Source organism: Nothoprocta perdicaria, unplaced genomic scaffold (genome assembly GCF_003342845.1).
Source record: "Nothoprocta perdicaria isolate Ctin4 unplaced genomic scaffold, notPer1 scaffold_6, whole genome shotgun sequence".
NCBI classification, from domain to species: domain Eukaryota; kingdom Metazoa; phylum Chordata; class Aves; order Tinamiformes; family Tinamidae; genus Nothoprocta; species Nothoprocta perdicaria.
In genome coordinates this window covers 5,609,471-5,631,317 of record NW_020455865.1, presented here as the reverse complement: position 1 = coordinate 5,631,317, position 21,847 = coordinate 5,609,471, and the positions used below count along the sequence as shown (strand labels likewise).

Genomic DNA, 21,847 nt, shown 5'->3' with positions numbered 1-21,847 from the left:
AATAAATAACAATCTGTTTATTAATAACTTCTCTGGTTGAAGCAAACATCTTTGCCCAGCAGTCATTCCCACCTACTGTCTCCCTTTGATTTTAAGCAGGGCTACTTAAGCCTGTCCCTGAATTTTTGTTTGGACARGAGCCAGCAGAGCTTCCAGTCGGATGGGGCTGATTTACAGCCCGCCCAGGCTTGCTGCTATAGCTACACTCTGGGGCTGCTCTGTGATTTACCTCTCAAGGCAGCCATCAATTCTGAAATATAGGAAGGAAACACCAGCAATTGGAGGAAACTTAAAGYGAATTTCAAACACAGTCCTTAAGGGCCAGTTCCTTTTTCATCCCTCTGCTTCCCCAGCATTTGCATTGGGAAGTCCAGCCTGTTCCTGGCATGCTTTTCAGCACGGATTTGCTATTTGCTATAAATGCCAGATGTTAGAAGAACAATACGAGCCATTACCATGTAAAAGAGTGGCATTGTCTGTAAGTTAATAGGTTCAATGAAGGTGCTATGCTTGGCAAATTGCTCTCTGCTGCTCCTTACAAATGCCATCTCTTGCAGCGGGAGCTGATGGCACACAGTATTTACAGGCAGAGCTTCTCATCCCACTGAAAACACAGAGGAGAAAATCAGATAGGAAAATTGTACAAGCATCTTCAATACTTTCTTTTAATTAACTCTGCCTTTGAAAAATTATCTTAATTTCCAGATCTTTCTTTCAGACCCTGCTGGCTGTCAGYGCCCATATACCCAAATGGGAGCGACCTTCCAACCAGAACCTGAGTGCTTCAGTGCAGACAGGGAGCACTGCGCTACATCCCCGGGAAGGRGCCGGCTCCAAGCACCGCGTGTCCAGCCACAGGCTGCCAGGGAATTACACTCTTAGGGTCCAGATATGCTTCCTTTGACAGGCGGTAGATCATTCCTAGCTGCTTTTGAGGAACAATTCATCCCTGCCTCCCATGTCCAGGCCGTTGTGTGGACAGAGGACCATGGAGCTCAACAGAGGACCATGGAGCTCTTGGTGTCCCTGTTACGCTGCAGTCTGCACGGAAAGTAGCTGGGCCTTGGAGCTTAGCTTGAAATGGCATCTTGGCAATCTCTGGCATGAGAGGTATAAATAGTGCTCCACTCGGGCAGTCCTGCTGTCACCCATTAAACTCAGAGCATCTATTAGAGGTGTGAGTCACGGTCCCAGGCTTGCCAAGAGGAGGATCCATTTCCCGGGTCCAATTGCCCTCYGTAAGAGCACAGCTCTCCTGGTACCTCTTCTCCATGGCCCAGTGTTCCTGCTTGTCCCTGTGGACAGTCCCATGCACCTTCAACTTCAATTGCCTCTTCCCCTGTGACTCACAAATCTCAGAGCGAATTTTACTGGCAAGGACCGTGCCCGTGCTTTGTACTTTCAACTATGAGTTTAACTACAAAGGGTAAGAATTGCAGCTAAATCTTCACTAGGGGAAGAGTTTGGAGGAAGAAACACCAGGATGCTCCTCCTCCCTGGGCAAGGTGCAGCGTTGAACACAGCACCCTGTTCTCAGYACGCCTGTCCCAGGGCTGCCAAGCCCAGGGCAGCTTTGGGGACAGGAACGTGCTGTGGATGGGGGTTGCCAGCTGCAGCATTGCCGTGCTGCAGCACATCACACAGAGCAGTCTAGTCGGCTCCAACGGCCAAGTCTTCCTTAAACAGGACATCAGCGAGGTCAGCTCCTGGGCAGTGTGGGGGGACTGTGTCATGGGGCTCCATGCTTTCGCTCAGTCCCTCCTCACCCCTCACAGCACCTGCGTTTGAGCCAATGCGCTTTCAACACRGGCCACGCAGCACGTGCCCGTTTGCAGCTAGACATGCTCCAAATGCTGGATTTGCTGAATTCCGCCTTATTCAAAGTAATGGCAACCCAAAGAGCTTCATCTAAATGTGCTGTAGGCAGAAGAACTGGATAAGCTGTGAGGCAGGAACGGGAGGGAAGCAAACACTGAGCAGGTGGTTAGAAACCACGCTAACAGCCCGGTTAACAAGCAGTGCAGATTAGACCAAACAACAGCTCATCAGCATTCAGTCCAAAGGCCACAGGCGGCAAAGGGAGGAGAATAGAGGAACAACAAGAAGGAGGGGAGATGAAAGGAAAGCAGAGCTGGGAATTAGTTTTAATAATATTGTTTCCTAATTACAGCATGACAGAGAGAGCAGATGCAGGCTATTTTGATGTTTAGAATTCAGCAAAGGACATGTCAAAAACCCAGCAAACAAACTGCTAAAGCAGGGGGGAAATGGCAGTAGCACCCGTGACTGCCAGCTCAGCACGGGGGAGCGAGGCCGAGCATCTGATCCTGAGCGCGACCCTGAGCTCTGTTGCTGCTGGTCTTGCCCAGGGCCCTCTCGGTGCTGCTCTTGAGGCTATGCAAAGCAAGCGGGTGCTTGTCCTGACCTCAGTCACGAGTCAGGTTTGTGGGGAAAGGTAAGACCTTCATTGGACTGACTGGTATATGGAGTGGAGGGAGAGAGGAAGGAGGCTTAGGGATGCCAGCTTTGCCTGCAGTGAGTATCCATGGAAAGCAAGGGAGACCTGCACACACAGCACCTGCACTGCATGTGGCAGCTTCTCTGAACCCAAGGCAAATCCATTCTCCCAAGACAAGGGGAGCTTGTTTGCTTTCTTCCCAAGTCCCAATATTTATGATGAGAATTCAGCGTCGCTAACTCAATACGGGAAATCGGAATGGCTTCCTCCAGAGCCCAGGGACACAATTAGGAACACGTGTGAGCCCGCGCTGTGCGCGCTCCCTGCTGCACTACAGCAGATCTGGTGCAGATGAGTACGCCCAGCTGCCAGCCCCGAGCACCCCCAGCACGCATGGAAGCGTGGGGACATATAGGAAGAAGACGTCAGAGTCCGAAATAACTTTTCTCCAGCTTGGCAAGGTGTTCATAACCCCCCTACACTTATTTGGGTTGTACGCAGAAATCTACAGGACGAGGAACACCAATGCACATTTTGGTCCCAGTCCAAAATAAACGCTGGCTTTAATAACCCTCACAGGAAAGCCAAACAGAGGACCCTATTGTTAGGAACAACTCGGCACGTTACGCTTCATTTGGGCCAGCAGCCCTTCCAGCATGAGGCCYGGGGCACCATCTGCTTGATGTGAGTAAGGTGGGTTGAGCCCAGAAACCATTAAAARAAAGGGGGGAGTCTTGTGATTGGGAACTTCAGATGCGGCTGTTTGGATCTATATGGACCATGAAGGCACAAAAGAGCTTGGAAAAAGAGGAGCAGGCAGGTAGGTTAGACTCAGTCTGGTCTCTGTTGGAGGTAAGCATTTCTAATGGGGCAGGAAGCAGCAATTTTTGTCCTGTCCCAGTCTCCCTCTGCAGATATATATATAAAGAAAACCTGCTTCGGGGTCCCAGCTTCTGGCTAATTCCTGTCTCATCCCCCTCGAGAATACTTACAGTGGAGCAGTGCTTTTAGATGAAGCCTCACCCAAACTCGGACCCTTTGCTGTGCCTGGCAGAAGCTCTGATCATTGGTGGGAGGTTTTCTTTTGACGAGATGGCTCTGAGCAAGACATGCCTCTGACTGGAAGTGGACAASAGGTATGAAGGATGTGCAGATTTCTGTATCCAGCCAGAGCCACACCTGACAAATTTAAGACCAGGACAAAATATTAAATCATCAATTTTGATCTGCATTTCATAAGCCGAAGAACTTTTCCCAGTGATTCTTAGATTACATCCACTCATCACTGGACACAAGCATTTTATTTCATCTCTCCACACCTGAGCAGGGCAGCRCTGACCTTGGCTCTGAGATGATGCCTTTCACACCTCCTGGAGAGCACAGCAAGGCTGACACCTGGTCACACTACCTGTAAACCCACTTTACACCCCACGGCCAGGATCACTGGTCACATAAAGCTAGAGCAGAGATGGTGGCCACGTCAGAAGAGGCTTTGCTACCTTGCACTCCCAAACATAGAGCAGATTCCAGTCCTGATGYGCAGTGGAGGGTCCTGGTTTCTCCTATCTGATGAGAAAGGGAGCAGTGCAGAGGMAAATGTGAAGTTTAGAGATGTACTGAGGGAAACTCACCTGTGYGAACAAGGGCATTAAAACAGTACAAGAAACCCTGCTCATCACTGAAATAGGCATACGTGTACCATGAGCCATAAAACTRGGGGAGGCCAGGCAGTCACTGCAATGCAAGTGGCTGAACCCTGGAGGGTACCTGGGAAGATTTAACCTCTGCAAAACCAGACCCAGCCTCTACAGGGCAGGTTTGCAGSCACAGCAGAGCTCATGGCTGCTGGGGCAAGTGCTGAGCTTCGCCCACCAAGAGTGCTCAGAAGATCCCTGCAGTTTCCCAGGGCGCTTCTGGGCTGGTGGCCCATGAGCAAATGCCAATGTCTGGGACCCCGTGCAGTGACCGTCTGCCATGCATTGGGCTCAGATCCACTGGGGAAAGTCTTGCTACCTTAAAAACAATGAGAAAAAAAATAAAAAAAAAAATAAAAAAAAAAAAAAGGAAGGGGATGTGGAATACAAAGGGACTGACTGCACCAGGCCTGCAGCTCTGACTCTGCAAAGTCAGTCCTACCTCCCCCATGCTTGAGGATGATGTTCCTGATGCTATCAAAGTGGAAACGCAGATATGTTTCAATTCCACAGGGAAAAGCAACAAGAAATTTATTTTCCTGCCAGCTGACTTATGACATACGGTCATCTGGCAAAGCAATTTTTTTTTTTTTTAACTTATTTCTTTAGGAGAGACAAGGCAGTCCCTCTTCAGCACTGTAGAGGAGCTGGGTTTTGCAKCCAGGGTGTTGCACTTACTGCTGTGGGTCCACGTCTCCCCCTGAACTTGCTGGCAGTTGGGCACAGCAGGGAGGATTTTCACACGGATTTAAGTTGCCCTTCTGCCTTCCTAGGCACACACAAAGCTGCTTTGGCCCAGCTCCTCACCAGTATTTAGACAGCAAGATCACATCATTCACAATTTAAGCACCATATCCTTTCAGAGACAGTTTACCTCTGTTTAGAGAAAAAAAGGAAGAAGACCACATTACTGCTCTTTTCTATTAGATTGGGCTACATGGGGTATTTGCTGGACAAAGGTGGCACAAAACAGGTTCATAGTGAAGAACCACAGGAAACTTCTAGCTCAGAGATACAGACAGCCCACACAAGGGCTGGGACTCAGCCCCAGAATTCCAGTGTGTCCAAGCAGCAGCTTCAGGATACAGAGATACATCCTAGACACCCACGCACGTGTTGCCCTGCTCAGCCACTCTTGGGAATGATGAGCTCTTTAGTTCCTTTAGGCCTGTGAAATGCTCCGTTAGCCTGGAAAGGAAGAATTAGAGATGTGCAAACAATTAATTACTAATTAGTTGCTAGACTGTTCACAGTGTAAAGCCTGAGGCTAAGTTGTGCCTGCAGAGAATATCAAGYATGCTGCACTCCGCTTGGGCGGCACGTGCCGTAACATCATTGTGCCTGGGAGAGCAGAAGGAACAGTAATAGGAAATACCTGGGAGACAAACACACACACATATGCAYRCAAGGGACATACTTTGGGAGCTAGAAAGAAAAACAAATGGTCCTGGAAAACAAGGGAACAACAGAGCACCCTTTGGAAGCCATATRCTGTATAAACAAGAAGAAGGAGTTAAAGAGAACCTCCAAAACAGCAGAAAAATAAGGAGCAGGGTTTTTAAGGGGGTAAAAACAAGGCTGTATGCAATGATTAGAGGTAAATTACCACCAGCTGAGCTTGGTTGGAGGTGKTTTTTAACAGCTGTGTCTCAGACTCTCGGTTTTGGCTGTTTGTGAGGAAGGCAGGGATCCTGTTGGGAAGAGCATCTTCTCTAGGAGCTCCTTCTGTGCTGAGAGCAGCCCTGRTAACTGGGGTAAGGATGGGGTATTGTTGTGATGGGCCCATCTTTGGGGCCTAGGGCTGATGTGGAGCTTATAGAGCCTAGGGTAATGTCTTTTGGTTGTAACAGGGGATTAACAGGGGCCTTCCTGATCTGACTGTGTTTGTTCATATGTAGGACATCAAGCTGAGCCTGGGCTGGCAATAGAGGTGTGGGGTGTTGCCCAGCTCCTGGTTTATCTAGTCCACACTTGTGGGTGCCAAGAACCCCCTAGTCTGTGTGCACAAGGAGGATGGTGAAACCAGCAGACTTATGCAGCAGCTGGGGATGGAGGAGGCAGGGGCATGAGGTCCTATACCAAGAGCAAATGAAGTTCCTGTTCAACCAAATCAGTCTTGCAGCTGGGCTTTGGGTTCCAATTTAACTATTTTGTTCTTAAAAATTTCTATCTCCATGCACTGTGCCCAACTTCCAAGGAGAGGATGTTAACTGTTAGCTGTGGTTGCTTGCARCATGAGGGCTGTCCCCAGTTAAAGTGGTTGAAACTCTTCCTTAGGCTGCTAAGTTCAACATGAGCAGGAAAATCTCCCAGCTTCTCTAGTATCTCTATGCAGAAAGATAAATGGATGGGCCTTCCTCCTGCCTCGCTGGCACCTGTGGTAATGAGCATGTGGCCTGAATCTTCTGCTCATGGGGCTGAAGGCAGGGCCTGGGGCACCCCARGCCTGGTCCAGGCCCAGTGTGGCTGCTGAAGGCACAAGCACTGACTCTGCAGAGCAGGGCTTTGTCTTGAGAGCCAGCACTGGTTGTGGCAGTGAGACCCGAAGAGCACGGTGACTCTTTGGGGTCAGCGTGTGAAGTAAGGCAGTATTCTGTGGGTGGCATTATGGGGGGRCAGGCCTGTGTGTAGGTGGGCCATGGTGGAGTGAGCAGCTCCTGRTGCTGCTCTGGCCATGGTTGCCCTGCATCCTGAGGAGAGCGCTGCTTCTGTGGGGTTGTTCATGTTTGGTTGGGTCCTCAGCTGGAACGGTCAGAGATGCTGCTCAGGGAGGTTGTTTTCAGGAAAATCACACTAAGTAGGTTGTTATCTTTAGCAAAATGCCATAACAATTATCTGAGAACCTGGGTGGCCCCATCAAGTGCATCAAGCATGCATGTGTGTCCATCCATGTGCTGCTGCTCTGTGCTCTGGAGATGGCAGCAGAGCTCTCCCAGYTCTGAGGTTGTAAACCTGCTTTTCATCACTTGTGGCAGAAAGTTGAGGTATTGATTTTTTTTTCCTTTATTTAAAATATATGGAATGCTTATGGGGTGTTGGTCAAGATACAGATTGCCTCTTGTGTCTTCACCATTCATCAAACTGCCTCTATTGATTTTGGTGGGATTGCTGCTTTTCTGAAGTTTCAAGTTTGATGGGTTTCAAGGCCATTGAATGGTCTGGTCTGGTCTACTTGCTAATGCTGGCTATGCAACTGTCCTTTGGGCTCTCCATGGAGCAGGTGTGCCACTGAAGCATGCTTCTGGTGGCCTCAATGTCCAGTTATCTGGGGGAATTGATTAACTCCTGGACAATTTTTCTTAGGCTTGAAATACCCTTCTTCTTTATAGGCCTTGCACTAAATCCTGAACGATTGCAGTGCAAAGAGCCATTTGCTTACACWGTTGAGGGAAGATCAGACTGCTTCTATTCAAAAATACATATAATAATAATTTTTAAAAAGAGCCAGTTCAATAAAAGGTGGAGTGTCTCAGCAACCTGAAATAAAACGCAAAAAGGTCATCTTTGTGGYGCATCTTTCATTTGGGTTTGAGACAGCATAGTGCTTCATAGTATTTATTTACGGAGTGGCAAGAATAGCTTTTTTTGGTTTAGTTCTTGGCTAAGGGAGTAATTTTTTGGAAAGAAGATTAAAGCAGGTTTAGCTTGAGCTTTTACTGGAAATCCTACTTCCTTACAAAATTTTAATCATTTCACTGAATGGCAGAATGCTGCTGTTTGCTCTGAACACAAAGCTCAGCAGAGCAGTGTCCAACCCATGGTGCGTGAGCAGCTTCTCAGCGGTCTGAGAAGGTAATGAAGGGAAAYGAGCTGCATGTTGGTGGCTCTGAGTTCACTGTGCAGAGATCTCTGCTTGCAAGGAGCTTTCGAAACTGCTGCAATATCGCACTTGAGCGGCACCGCAAGAGGGCAACCCAAGGCCACAAATCTCTGCTGCTCCAGCAGGAGCTGGTAGAGGAGCACTGGGAAAGGATGGAAAATGCAGGCACCCCTTCCTTGCACAGAGCCAGGCTGTGGTGAGGAGGTGCGCTGTGTGCCGTGTCACCGTGGGGCAGCATGTCTGTGGGTGGCCAGTGCACACGCAGTGCACCAGTGCTAATTGCAGGTGGCCCTTAACGAGGAGCAACTGTTTGGTAGTTGCTAAMTTCATACTGAATGTTTGTCTGACCTCTGGAGTGAGGCAGTAGTTGCCACTACTGATCTGGAGTTACGGTGCTCTGTCCTAGGTCTATGCCCTGCTGATTAGTAGCTGCCAGCTCCAAACGCAGCAAAGTGGCTGAAATCAAAAGTGTGCTTTTTTTGCCCCCAGCAGAACATGCCAAAGTGCTGCTGCTACAAGACTAAGAGCAATTACAGGCTGGGGAATCTATGCAACTGAGCTGTTTTGGCCACCACACACTGCAGAGCAGCCATAGGGAGTCTGGTCTATGTGCAAGGAGAGAGTCCRTAGCGCTGCGGGGACCTTGGCTTTGCTCAAATTGTGCTGCAGTGAGGGAAGCTACAACTAATCTTTAGAAAGAGCCTGTTGGGTGAAGGGTGGTGGAGCAGAACCCTGGCACAGCAGTAGATATCACCAGCCTGGTTGATGCAGTGTTCTGCTGGGGGCCATGCCGTGCTCTGGAGTGGTGTCCTCAGCTTTGTGGCACCGTCCTTGTCCCCTTCGAGGGCAGGATACAAATCACTGCAGCAAAGAGTCAGGCTGAACCTGAGACTCAAGAAACAATTTCCCATTTGGAGGCACAGAATGCATGCTAAGGATGACTGCTGTTGCCGATTCTGCTGGAAATGACCCCATGGAATCGGGCAATGGTCTAAACTCCTTTTGTATAGGAAAGGTTGCATTAGAAATAGGCAGAGAAAGCTGAAAAAAGCCTTAAAATTGGCTGATGGACAGAGTTGTGAGGGAGTGTTGGAAAGCCCTCTGCCCCCTTGCACAAGGGTGAAGGTTCTGGGAAAATGTTTGTGCATCATCCCTTGCTGGAAGGACGGGGTGGRTTTGGATTCTGCAGGCCTGGATTGCATTGGGCTGTGCTGCTGTGCCAGGGCTGCCGACAACATCACACRAGCCAGAGCAAGAACTTGCTTAAATGGTAGCAGGAGCAAAATTAGGAGGGAGATGCTCTTAATTTAAAAGAACGTTATGTCAGTACAAGCAAACAGAGATGAGTTAAAAGAACTGTCTCGGGCCACCGAAGGCCAGTCCTGAAATAGATCTCAAATGAGGCTTGTTGAAAATTCTTCCATCAGAACAGTTTCCTGATGGAGAATTTGGCATTTCTACTCAAAGAAATCTTTCAAGAAAAGCATCTGCCTCTGTGGAAAGTTTCATCTTTTTTGGTTGGAAAAACAGAGCATGTGAAAACTGAAATCTTTCAGTCCAGTGATGCGTCATGCCAGTTTTTAGGCAGACTCCACCTCTGTGCTATGTTTCACTGGCTCATTCCTGTGGTCCCCCACTCATGTTTATGGGGGAAAAAAAAATCCYAAATTATTAAATATACCTTCTCTTCTATCTCCTCCCTTTTTTTCTCAATTCTCTCATGCCTGTGTTGAGAAGCTCTGCCCATCTTTCTCATCTACCATTTGGTGGCAACGACTGCAAAGGCAGCTCGTGGGGTAGCCTGTGTGAGAGCTTCTCTTGAGTACCAGAAGCTCTGTTGCCTCCACACCCTGTCCCTTCTCGTGTGGACRTGGGGGAGACCATCTGTGTCCCACACTGAGGTTTCATGCACCCTGGGAGGTGGCTGTGATGGGACTGTCACAAAGGGAAACTCCTTTTAACTGGATTTACCAGTTATGTAACTAAGTGCTTTTCCAGCTAATTGTTTTGCATCCAGGTGTTTGTCTATCTCCTTTATTCCTGTTCTTCAAGGTTTCTCTGTGCTGGGAGCAGAGAGGAYATAGTGGTGGTGGGAGTATCTTCCCAGTGTCTTGCTCCTTGCAAAGCCTTTCCCCTAGACTAGGCATGCACGTGATGGGAAAGGGTGAGACTTGAAACAAAGTTGGACTCGGTTTGTCTGGAGTGAATGAATGTGCTCAGTAGCTTCATGGAGGCCCCTTCCAGTGGAGGATGGGTCTGTGGGTGTCCCTTGGGCTGGTATTACAGGTCCTGAGTTCTCCTGGGAGCAGAAGGAGCATGTGCAGAGCAATGGACGCTGTACCAGGCTGGCCTGTTCTATCTCTGGAATTGATAGATTTGGACCTCTAACAGCTGGGTAAATTTCCTACCCAGGTCCATGCAACAAGGACAGAGTTTGTATTAGAAGCTGTGTTTGTTGACTCAATATGTGTAGCCCTTCAAGCAGGCATAGTGGAGTTTGCTTGGACCTTACTGTGCTTCTCCTCAGAAGGCAGATATATTTTATGAAAATACTGAAAAACAAATAATAAGGCAACRCTCTGGTGTGGGATGGAACAGTATTACTTGTACAAGAGTCCTGAGAGGTGCTAAGGAGGACTCAGAGCTATGTGTTAAAAACAATATCATKCTGGTTGGAATACATACAAAGTTATGAAAGTGATGAAAAGGAAGATCACTGCATGTAAATAGTGTAAAATAGTTAACTGTTCCACTGCCCTTTGTAGCAAGCCTTGCTTTCCTAAAACACTTTCCTGTAGCAGAAGTGCTTTTCTACAGCACTYTTCTTTGTTCCTTAGACCAAACTCTAAAAGGGAGATGTACCTTCCTTGGAGGAGAATGTCCGAAATGTTAGTGGATTTGACTTCTCATTCTAGTTCTCTGTTGCTGCTTCTTCTTTTCTTTTGCATCTCTTCAATGTGGAGAGATGATGCTTACCTAATAGTGTGACATGCTTGAGACTCTCCCATGCTGTGAGATCCTTGAAGAGAAAAACTTGAAGAAATGTTGGAAAGTAGAAATCTCCTGGTAGGAGACTAGTTATAATGACTAATAACCCAGACATTTGAAATGCTTGTCTGATACAGAGGTTTTTCTCTCTGTTTAAGTTGTATGTTCAGCCTATATAAGGCCTGAAAAGGTTCTTGCAAATATAGTTACTTATATYCACACTCAACTGCCTAGAATTAAAAATAGAGGAAAATATCTTGAGTCCTTGAGTTTTCCCAAGAAAATGCTTGTGTTGAGGTGGCTGAGGTGCTCTACTGTCAGCAGAGGGAGCTTAACATATCTCACCCAGAAAGTTGCTGGCAAGAGAATGCCTTTGACTCTAACTTCTTCCTTTTTAAAAAAAAAAAAAAAAAATTGTGTGTGCATTTGGATACTCGAGGCCCTTGTATTGTCTTGGATGGGCCTGGCCTGGGCTGGCCTGAATGAGGGGCTGATCTGAAAACTTGCAGGGACCCTGGGTGAAACATGTTTTCCCCAGGTGAACCTTATGAAAGGACTTTCAGTCCATTTAAGAAAACAAAAAAGTGTTAGGAGCAGAGGCTTGGCCAAAGCTTGGGGTCCTGGTGCGGAGACTGGCGGGAACAGAAAAGCCTCAGTGGAGAGGGTTATGTAAGAAAACAGCCCATGTACAGGCCAGGCTTGTGTGTCTGTGCTAGCACGGGATCTATTTACCAAACTTCCTCAGCTGTAGAGCGTCGGGAGGGATATTTTAAAGGGAAAATAGGAAAGAGCACTCTGTCCCAAGGGCTRATGTGTCCTGTTTTCCCACTTGCCTTAGGCTCTAGAAGTGCCTGCTATAAAGGACTGTGAAAACAAACATGAAGCACTGTGGGCTGTATTGTTTGACATCAAGGCTTGGGTGACAGTCACTGAGTCTGCTCTGCCTTTTGGAGATGGAGCTGGTGACCCAGCAGGAGTTGGAGTGATGGTGGAGAGCCCCATGGTCCTCTTCCAGSTCAGGATGCTCTGTAGTGTGCTCTGCCTGGCCCCATGGGCTGCCTTCTCCCCACYTGGCCTTCTGTGTCTCTATTTTCACAAAGCTATTAAATGAATTGTCTTTTTCTGTTGAATTCCCAAGTTCTTGGGAAACTGGAACTGACTGAAGTGGTGGTTCTTCTCTGAGTGGCCAACGCATTCTCTAACACCAGGGTGCTGGTGGATTCTTCTCTTCATTGTCAGGATTTTTCAGATTGGTAACTTAGACAAAACATACCAGCTTAACAAACGGATAAKGTCTTGGTTGACTTTATCTTCCTCTGTTTCCTGCAGCCTTTGAGTGCCTGTTGCCTCCTGAGGAAGGCAATCCTGAGACTGGGCTGCAGTGTGCTGGGTATCATGGAAGCTGGGCTAAGCTTCTCTTGACAGCCTGCATCATGCAGAGGGCTGATAAGAGCAAGATTAAGTTCATAAAATATCTTGGTTGTATTAAAAGTACCTGCTGTTTGCATGTGCCTGTCAGCCCAGCCATCACTCAGAATTGTCTCCCTGTATCTCCTGGCAGCAGCAGCTTTTCCCAGGCTGCTGARTGCTGGATGTACAAAGGCTGCTTGGTGCACAGCAGGTATAGGGAAACGACAGCACAAAGTGAAATGATGGAAATAGCTCAAGATGCTTCTCCCTCAAACACTTCCATCTGCAAGCTTACTGCTGGGTGCTGGCAAGTATGGTCTGTGTTAAGGCCAGGTGGCTCTTGGTGCCCATGTATGGGCAGGAGCATGTGGTGAATGTTTGAAGTAAAGCATTAGTGGTAAGAGATTGGCAGAGTCTGGTGCTCGCTGTCTTTGCATGTGAGCTCTCTGTGCCAGCAAGACCTTTGGCAGAGGGAAGCTCACACCTGGACTGTAGGTAGCCAGGGGAATGTGGTATTGCTGGCAGGTAGCGTGTCCTGACTCCAGCTGATACTGAGCACTAGCACTTCAGGCAGCCTATAGACATGTCTGTGGGTTTGTCCACTGGTGGTGGAAACAGTCTCAAGAGACCTGTCATGTAGATTATTTAGCCCGTCCACTATCATTAGAAAAAATCTACCCCCTACAAGGCGGACATTTTTTGCATTAATGAGGCTGGTCATTCTGACAGCAGTGGCAGGTGTAACTACAATATTATTTATCCCTAGTAAATAAAAAGCAGTGATGTGTGGAGAACAGGTGAGATTAGAGTGTATTTATTGTAATGATGCATATTGCAGGCAATGATCATCAGAACCTCTTGTAACTTTGATTGCAAATGCTCTACAGATGCTGCTGTTGTGGTCCCACCAAAGCTGGAGGGAGCCAAAGATGGTGGCTGGTGAGCAACCTGCAGGGCTCAAGTTGCATGATGCAGGTGGCTTGGCCAGGTAGGGGTCATTGATTAGATCTGTTGATTTACATGGTGGCCCAGAGTGCTATTTGGGAGCTTGTGCATTAAAGTTGACTGATAGCTGCTGGATTAGTTAACTGCGTGGTTTGTAGGTTTTGTTTGTTAATTTTTTCCCTTGGGATGTTTGTATCAGTCTTGGGTTATTGCAAAGCCCAAGGCCTCTACAAGTTCTGAGTGCCTGTAAAGGAGCACTTTCCTACCTTCCCATGTATTACCCCAAATTCTGGAGCATCTAAAGTAGCAGTCAGCTTGAGTCAGACTAAGATTTCATTGAATTATCTCAGTATGTGTTTGAAGTGTCGCTGTTGTCTAGTCAGAATATCCTAGTTRTTATTAGTTCCATTTGATTTTTATTTTTTTGCAAATAGAATAATCTAATGACCTAATTTCTGAGGGAAGCCTGTTATTTATTAACCATGATGTAAATTCTACCAGCATCAGAATAAAGAACATTTGGACTTTTGAATTTCTGATATTTTTTAAAGATCTAAATCTCTAGGGTGATTAATCACTTTTCTGACATGTTGAAGTCAGTCATGTGTTACAGAAACAAAACTTCATATGGGCAATTTGATGCAACATGAACTTGTCAGCAAGAAGCTCAGTTCATCGCTCTGAGTAGCAAACTGAAGGTGTTTAGTTGACTGTACCATAGTCTTGTGAACATCACCTAAGTTTGGTGATGTCCTTGTAGGCAGAGCATTATATATATATATATGAGCAAAAGTATATATTAAAAAAACTCCTGCCAGGATTTTCCACTTATTTTTCCATAATGAGAGCTGGAGGGTCTGTAAAAGCTGKCTGCAATTTCTCATAAAAAGAAATTGCATCAGATGAGTTCCTCCTTTATGAGGAAGATGGAAGAAATTTGAATTTGTTCAGACATATAAATCTTCCGAACCCATAGTTCATCAGCTGTGTTACTGCAATGCAGAAGGCTCTCACTTGGAGACAGGGGCCGAGGTATTTGGGTTGATTCAAGTGATATTCCTGGCGCCCACACGCCAAGTGTGTGTCTGGGCTGCAATAAGGGTATGGGCACCCTGAGTAGCAGGGATATAAAGGATGAAGCTGATTTAGAAGCAACATCCTTTACATGCCAGCAGAAACTTTGTTCTTTTCAGGGGTTTTGAGATATCAGAGGAAAGAGCTGCAAAACTTTGAGGGAGAAGAGGGATGTACTGTGTTAATAGTGGAGGCTTGGAAGGGTTCTTGGAAGTGCAGGCAAGTAGTAGCTTGTCTTTGGGGCAGCAGAGCAGGGAAAGTCRAAAGATAAGGAAAAGAAGGGATAATACAGTCAGCCACAAACAAATTAATGAAAATCTTCATAGTACTGTCTGGACATCACGTGCTGAAGTGGTATCATTGACCAAGGCAATTGGTCAATGACAAAGGCAATGACTGTTGCAACAATCTATGACTACAAYGTGGAATGTAAGGAGGTAGTTGGTGGTGTTTGTATTTATTTTATATGTGTGTGTATATATATATATAACTGATAGGGTGGAGGGAAGTGAGGCCATGTTGCAGTGATGGTAAATCATGTGCAGTCATTGCTCTTGGGTTTGGTCTGGGAGCAAGCTGGGTCAAAGCCATGTCTAGGTTATAGTGCAGAGAGGATCATGACTTGCAGAAGTCAGATGGTGAGAGGCTTTCTGGGGAGAGAATGGAGGAGAAAGATTAAGGAGAATTTTAACTAAACTAAGGCTGGATTGAGGACCAGCTGTGTATCAGAGAACAAAGGTGAGAAATCAGTGGCAATGAAGTAGCTTACAATTGCTTGAAGGGTTCCACAGGGCAAGAAGATACTAAGGAGTGAATGTTTTATTACTTTAGTTGCATATAAAAGATGTTTAAATTATCAGGATGCACTCTRTGGAGTAAATAGTCCTGTTTAGGGATGGCTATGAACTCTGTTCAGAGGTGGCTTTGAACTGAGCCTTATTGCAGGAATAAAATGACCCAGGGCAAGAGTGGGGGTAATACTGGCCCCCATCCAGACACATAGACTTGGCTCAGAGCCTCTGGCCTTGCTACTCTCCATCCATCAGCAGGGGATTTGTTGCACAGTGGAAAAAGCAGTGCTGCAGAAAGGCTTTGAGAGTGGGTAGCAGGCTTTTCAAAACACAGCTGGAAAGAAAGCATAAATGTGCGAATGGGAGGATACGCAATGCAGATATACACCCACCGTCACATGCCCACCACAGATGGTGTCTCCAGGACTCTGTAGGACCTCTGTGGCCTGTGAAGATGTAGAGGCCACACTCTGCAAGGTTTTCGTGTGAATGACTCCAGTTTGTAGGGAATACATGGGCTGTACCTATGGCATGTCCTTGCTGCTCCTCCCCAACCATGGAACATATCCTTCTTCCTGCATATGGCCTTATTCTTCCAAAGGAAGGAGAGACTTGAATACCTTAGCATTAAGCTGGTGGAAAAGCTTCCATAGGAGCAGCTTGTGATGGAAAGCACTGTTTATGTAGTCCTCAGGGATGTAAACGTATGGCCCTCCATATCTTTACATGTAGATGRATGCTGTCATCCTCCTAGAACATGGTGGATTTTGTCCTGTTTGCCTCAAGTAGTTATAAAGTGACAATGTTTTCGTGTCTGCTTGATAGAGATGCCATCCCTGCTTTTCAGAGCGCCATTGAAGTCCTTCTTGCCGCATGTTTTGCAATGGTGTAACTTCTCCTGTTTTTGTTGCAAGCATCCTGTGACACCTGAGGTCTTCTGAAGGCCAGAGCTCCTGAGGTCTGGTGCATTTATCTAAGAAAACATTAGCTTGCTTGGGGTGTAGACTGACTGCTGCTCAGCAACTGGCAGCAAAATGCAGACCCTGTGCTTTACACAGTAAAATATTKTGCACAAAAGTTAGTGCCATGTGTGCCTGTTGAAGAGTCCCTGTGCAGTGTTCCAGGGGAGATGGTAAGCGTGATATGAACCCCTCAGAGCCCCCATGAAGCTTGGGCTTCACAGGGCAAACAAGGTAAGTGTAAGGAGTTTATATTTTAACACAGATGAGCTATTTTAGCCCCTGGTAGTGCTCCAGGCAGATGCCAACTATATGGAAACAGAAGTGCTTGATTATTTCTGCGTTCCTCCTGTGTCCTGTGCCTCAAATTCCATTCCACTAATGGCACAGTCAGAGGTGCCCTGGCCTCTTTCCAGCCAAGATAGCAATATATCTTCCTGCTTATATATTTATTGTGCTTSCACATTCTTCTCTTAGCTGCTCCATGGTCAATCCCAATGCACACAGACACCAACCTTGTCACCTCTGCATTCTGGAGCCTTAGTTTTTCATCAYCAAATGCACACTGAAGGGAGGGAGTCTGCACTGGAAGCCTGGGCTTCYTGTTGATCCTGGTAGGTATCCAGAAGGTCTCGGCAAGCCACCTTGCTGTGTGCCAGCCAGCTGACAGAAGACCTCCTGTCAGCCCACTTGCTTCCACATGGACAGTTTATTCAACAAATTCCACAAAGTTGCCTGTAAAAAGCAATTGAGATGCCTAGAAATTTATGGATTTTTGATATATTACACTTCACTGTATAGTAGCTGATGCTGATGGCACAGCAGTCCTGGCTGGTTCTTCCTCATGTTCCTTGTTCCTTTGTTTCTGCCTAAGTAGATGACTATTCCCTGCAACAGCCCGGTTGGATGTTCTAGAGGGAATCTAGATTTGGATCTAGTTTGGTCAAACTTGTTCTCTACTTTGCCTTAACAGAGCTTCTAGGCTTGACTAGGAGGATGCTGTATACTTTGCAACTGTCCTCTACTTCTTAAAACCTAATTATTTAATGATGACCTGTTGCTTTTCTGTGGATGGCTAATGGCAAGCTGAAGTGCTGAAGCTGCTTCAGAAGAGAAACAGTTTTTAAATGACAATGGCTTCAAGCTCAAACCACTCATTTTTGGATATGAGTGTTTTCCTGGTAGCTGACTTTTCTTGAACCTGCTTTTTTAATTCTTGTCTCRAGTGGATACCGTTGGAGCATTCCTTGGCTGTGGTGCACAAATCCCACAAAATCCCTTGATCTCCCTGTCTAGTTTCAGACTTGTTTATGGAACAGAGTCTGTGTAGGTATTAATAACTGAATTAGGAACGGAGGAGCAGAAATGTATCACYGTGTCAGAATGGATTTTCAACGGTATTTGGCGTAGGTCAGAAAACTCATGTCTTCATGATTGCTCGGAGGACATTCCAGTTCTGGTGGCTCCGGAAGCAGAGTTGAGCTGAGCTGACTAGCCCTTGAAAGGCAAAATTTTTAGGTATTACATTTTGATTATCCCTGAAGGACTTAGCTATGGGATGTGGATGCAAGTGTTTGATCAGTAAGTTGGATTGTGTCATCTGACAAGATAATGCCATAAGTTTCCTCTAGTCTTGTGGTCTGTCCCCTCTGTATGTGAAGCCAGTGAGGAAGTGCAGYGTTAACTAATATGATGATTATTGGAGCTGTTTTCCTTTTCTCTAATCCAATTTTCAACCTCGCTCTAATGGATCAACGTGTAACCTTGTGCAGCTAGTGACTTGTAAGGGGGATGACGTGCTTGGGAACAAGTGAGTTTCTGCATCAACTGTTCTTGACACAGTGTTGTTGGAATATTCTGCTGATGGATCCTGTGCTTTTGCATCCAGACTGTGGTACAGCTCCATGCTATTGTTGGACCTGTCAGTAAAATTAGTGGGAGACAAGCTATTGCAAGGGGTGTGGGGAACCTCTTCTGATCTGCTGATGTTAATCTGGCATGTCCAAAGCTCAACAGTGTACCATGGGGAAAGGATGAAATGGTGATCTCTGAAATTAGTGCTTCTGTCCCTCTGCCCAATGTTAACACAACTTGGGAAACCTGTTTGATTCTTCTGGCTGAACTCTCCCAATCCTGTGGAGAGGTCTGAAACTCCACCTTAAGCAGTGGAGAGATGCTACATTTATTTTCCAATTGGACTTAACTATGGCTCTTTGGCAGCATGGTCCTGCTTTAATTATGCTGAGTCTTGATATGTATGAATTTGTGAGTTTGTGCTACTCAAAAGCCCAGTATTTCCCTATAGAGTCTCACTTCATTAATGTGTTGTCAACCCCTAACAAGGCGTTCTCTGATATTAAAGTAGTCTTAATGGAGGTAAAATTCCTCACAGATACTAACAGGCTTGAGCCTGAAGAGTCATAGTCTCCTTCCTGTTGAGTAAGTCTGAGATGAGAAATAATAATTTACGTTTCTCCTCCTTTTTTACCTTTGTTTAGAGAAATGCTSCTGCAGCTTTGTCAGTGAAAAAAGTCCCTCCCCACCTTGCTAGTCTCTGTGGTGCTTTCATACAGCCATAACTTGAATGCATTTTGACCTGGTGTATTTTGGGTTTCCAGGTCAGAACCTAGAAGATAACATCACTGAAGGTCCCAACTAGAGAGGGTTTTATCAACAAAAGGATGGCTTAGATGTCTTCTATTCTCCTGCACCTCAACTTTCTACACAAATCCTCTTTCCTTCCCAAACTGAGAGCTGCCTGATGAGTGTTGTAGGGACTAGCTGGCTGTGGGTATGATCTTGATGATATTTTGAGCAGGGGCATGTGAGGGCTGGGTGGGGTGCTGCTGAGGTGCACGCTGTTTGCCTGGGAGATTCACTGGGGCTGTGTAACTTTGCAAGGACCTTGCCGTGTTACACAGCAGCTTTGTGGCCGAGCAAAAATAAATGAGTGACTTATCCCACTGCCAAGGACCATCAGTGGGAGGTCAGTGTTTGATATTTCCACACCCAAAAAAGCAGCCCCAAGCTAGAATTACAGTACAAAATACCCATTCAGACCTCTCCAGCCTTCTGTTTTCGTTGACTTCCATCCCCTGCTTGTACACACAGAATCCCTTCCTTTTCAAAAGAAAACAGTACTGCTGATAAGGGCCACTTATCTCTGCAAGTTGTTACAGAACAAGTGAGCTTTTGTGTCTGCATCTGATTCCTGTTGCAATGTTAACAAACTCCTAGTATGGAAGCTTTATTTCCACTCTAAAGATGGCCCATAGGGCACTATGTGAGGTGCATTATATGTCTCTCACAGATGTTTCTTCCTTCCTTAAAAAAAATCTTCAGCTTTCAGCCTTTCATTTATTCTGCTGAGTATTTTTTAAACAATGGCCTTTGCTTATGTTGCACATTGGATATTTACCTTCCAGTACTCTCTGCTGAGATATTACTGGCTTTTTTCCCTTGCAAAGGATTAGCTACTGCTGGAGTTTTCTCTCTCATCACAGTGGGTTCCCRTTAAAAAGGAAATGAACACTGATCCGCAGCTGCAGTGGTTCAAGCTGAGTGTGTTCTGCCCCAATGCAAGTGTGGGGGCAAGTGCCTCTGTTAAGGCAAATATTGTGGTACTGCAATGTAATGGTTCTTCATGATGAAATCTGCCCTAAAAAGACTTTCTGACCTAACTTAAGTGCCTGACACCTTTCAAGGTTAATCCCTCATACAGAGGACTATGCAGAAGAAAGATTTTGCAGGGTAACTGCCAGCCTGGGTTGGTCTGCAGCCAAGAAGTTGCAAGGCTGGGTGCAGTTGTTCTGTGGACTAGGGGTACGGGCAAAATAAGATAAGCGTGCTCCTCTGTTGCTTGCAGGTGCAGGCAGAGTAGAGGTGGAGCTCAGCTCTCCTGTGCTTCCTTTTTGCAGTAATTCCTCCCCAGCAGCACTGAATTTCAAGTTGATTGAGGCCCTGTAATAAGAAAGTGGGAGACAGTTCTCCCTGTGTGGTGTTGAAACAACTGCTCAGTTGCATCTCCCTCCTGCAGCCAAAATCTGATGCAATCCTAACTCTGATTATGTATGCAAAATAAACTGGAGTGAGTTATAACTATCTGTGACAAACTAAAAACAAGAGCTGCCTGGAAAATGTCCTCCCAGAGGGTTTTTTTTTGTGGCAATAATTCTGACCCAAAATACTCCAGTTCTCCTGTGCTGCTTCATGTTGCACACTTGTTCTGTAATTTGCCTCCTTGCACGTATTGAGTGTTTCTCGATACCCTTCTGTCTGAATTCATGAGCCATGAGAGCTCCTAGCAGGATGATTCTGCCAAGGAATGCTGCCTGATGAAGGGTAGAAGAGTCAATCAAGAAAAACTGATTGCAGCTTCCCCTGAGATAGGTCATGCATTGGGTTTTGTTCAGACATTAGTTATCCTTTTGGAAGGAAAGGTCACAGAACCCTTAAACTTGATTAGAAATTTAATTTTGCAAAGAAAGTCCAAATGAATTTCCTTCTCTGTTTTATTTCTTTGCTTGCTATCTTTAATTAAAAGAGCCCAGTTCAAAGCAAACTACTGTTTAAGTAAGTCCTGTTGACATATCCAAAACATCCCCCATCTTTAACTCTTTTTAAATAATCAGAACTCTGGCTATTTCCAGACATCTGCCCAAATGAGTTTTGTGGCACATAACAGTTCAATACTTTGGACTGTTCTGGTCAAAGGAGAATGTTTAAAGCCTGAAGCCATTGAATAGTGTTCCTGGTCCAGGAAAATGAGAACACCAAGTGGTTTCTATATGTGGGATGCTCTGTGTCTACTCAGAGCTCTTGTCTCTGAGTTGTAGTAGCTGTGGCAATATTAAAACAGGTCTTAAGCTGCTGTGCCTGTCATGCCAGGGTGCCCACCTGTCTGGCTGGCCCTGCAGGGAATTTCRCACTGAGTCTATATGTATAGGTCTGAGACACTTAAATGACTTCCTGCTGTACCAATTATTTTCCTCGTGTTTAATTTAAGTGTGAATATCTTTGAAATATTTTAGTAGTCTTCAGAGGGATTACTTGGGTGTCATGGCATTTAGGCTGTAGCTCACAGAGCGCTGCATGAGGAGCTACGTGTCTCTTGGCTTTGTGCTGCTGGAGGGAAATTGAAAGCACAGTAGATGATGGTCCCGGTTTCTCTCGCCTATCCAGTTTGCTGCTTCTATTTAAACTTTGTTGGGTTAGTGACCCTGGCAGAAGCTGACTTTTAAAAACATGTATTTTCAGACAGTGAATTTGTGTTTTCTTCCAGGACACAATTTTGCTCCCAGTTCTGCACCCGCTTCCGAGCTCCCTGTGATCATGGTGGGGACTGGACCATGAAGGTCATTTCTCACAGTACCRGTTGGATCTCTGTGGGTGACTTGTGCTCAGAGTGGAGTTTTTGTATCTGCAGCTTGCTGAAATCTGCAAAATTTAAAAACAAACAAACAAAAAAAAAAACCTTTTACTAATTTTCACCAGAAACAGCTTTGCCACCCTCCTACATATTGTACTGTATTAACTTTAATGACTTTTTACTGTCATAGAATATAACTGCAAAAATGGACTGACTCCTGCCAATGGCCTAGGGCCAGAGCCCAGAACTACTGAGTCCTAACAGTGAGCCCTAATCTCCTCTGCATCTTCCCCTCTTGCATCTACTTTTTTCATCTTGGATGAATAGAAGGCTTCATCTC

The 21,847-nt window shown here is 46.0% G+C and overlaps 1 long non-coding RNA gene across 1 annotated transcript; it reads right to left on the bottom strand.

Moving 5' to 3' along the window:
• Positions 1–5,047: 5,047 nt before the first annotated feature.
• LOC112956008 lies at positions 5,048–5,664 on the bottom strand. Its single transcript, XR_003250980.1, has 2 exons — positions 5,528–5,664; positions 5,048–5,340 (listed from the first exon to the last, which is right to left on the bottom strand). It is a non-coding gene; the product is annotated as an uncharacterized LOC112956008 (long non-coding RNA).
• Between the last annotated feature and the right edge of the window lie 16,183 nt (positions 5,665–21,847).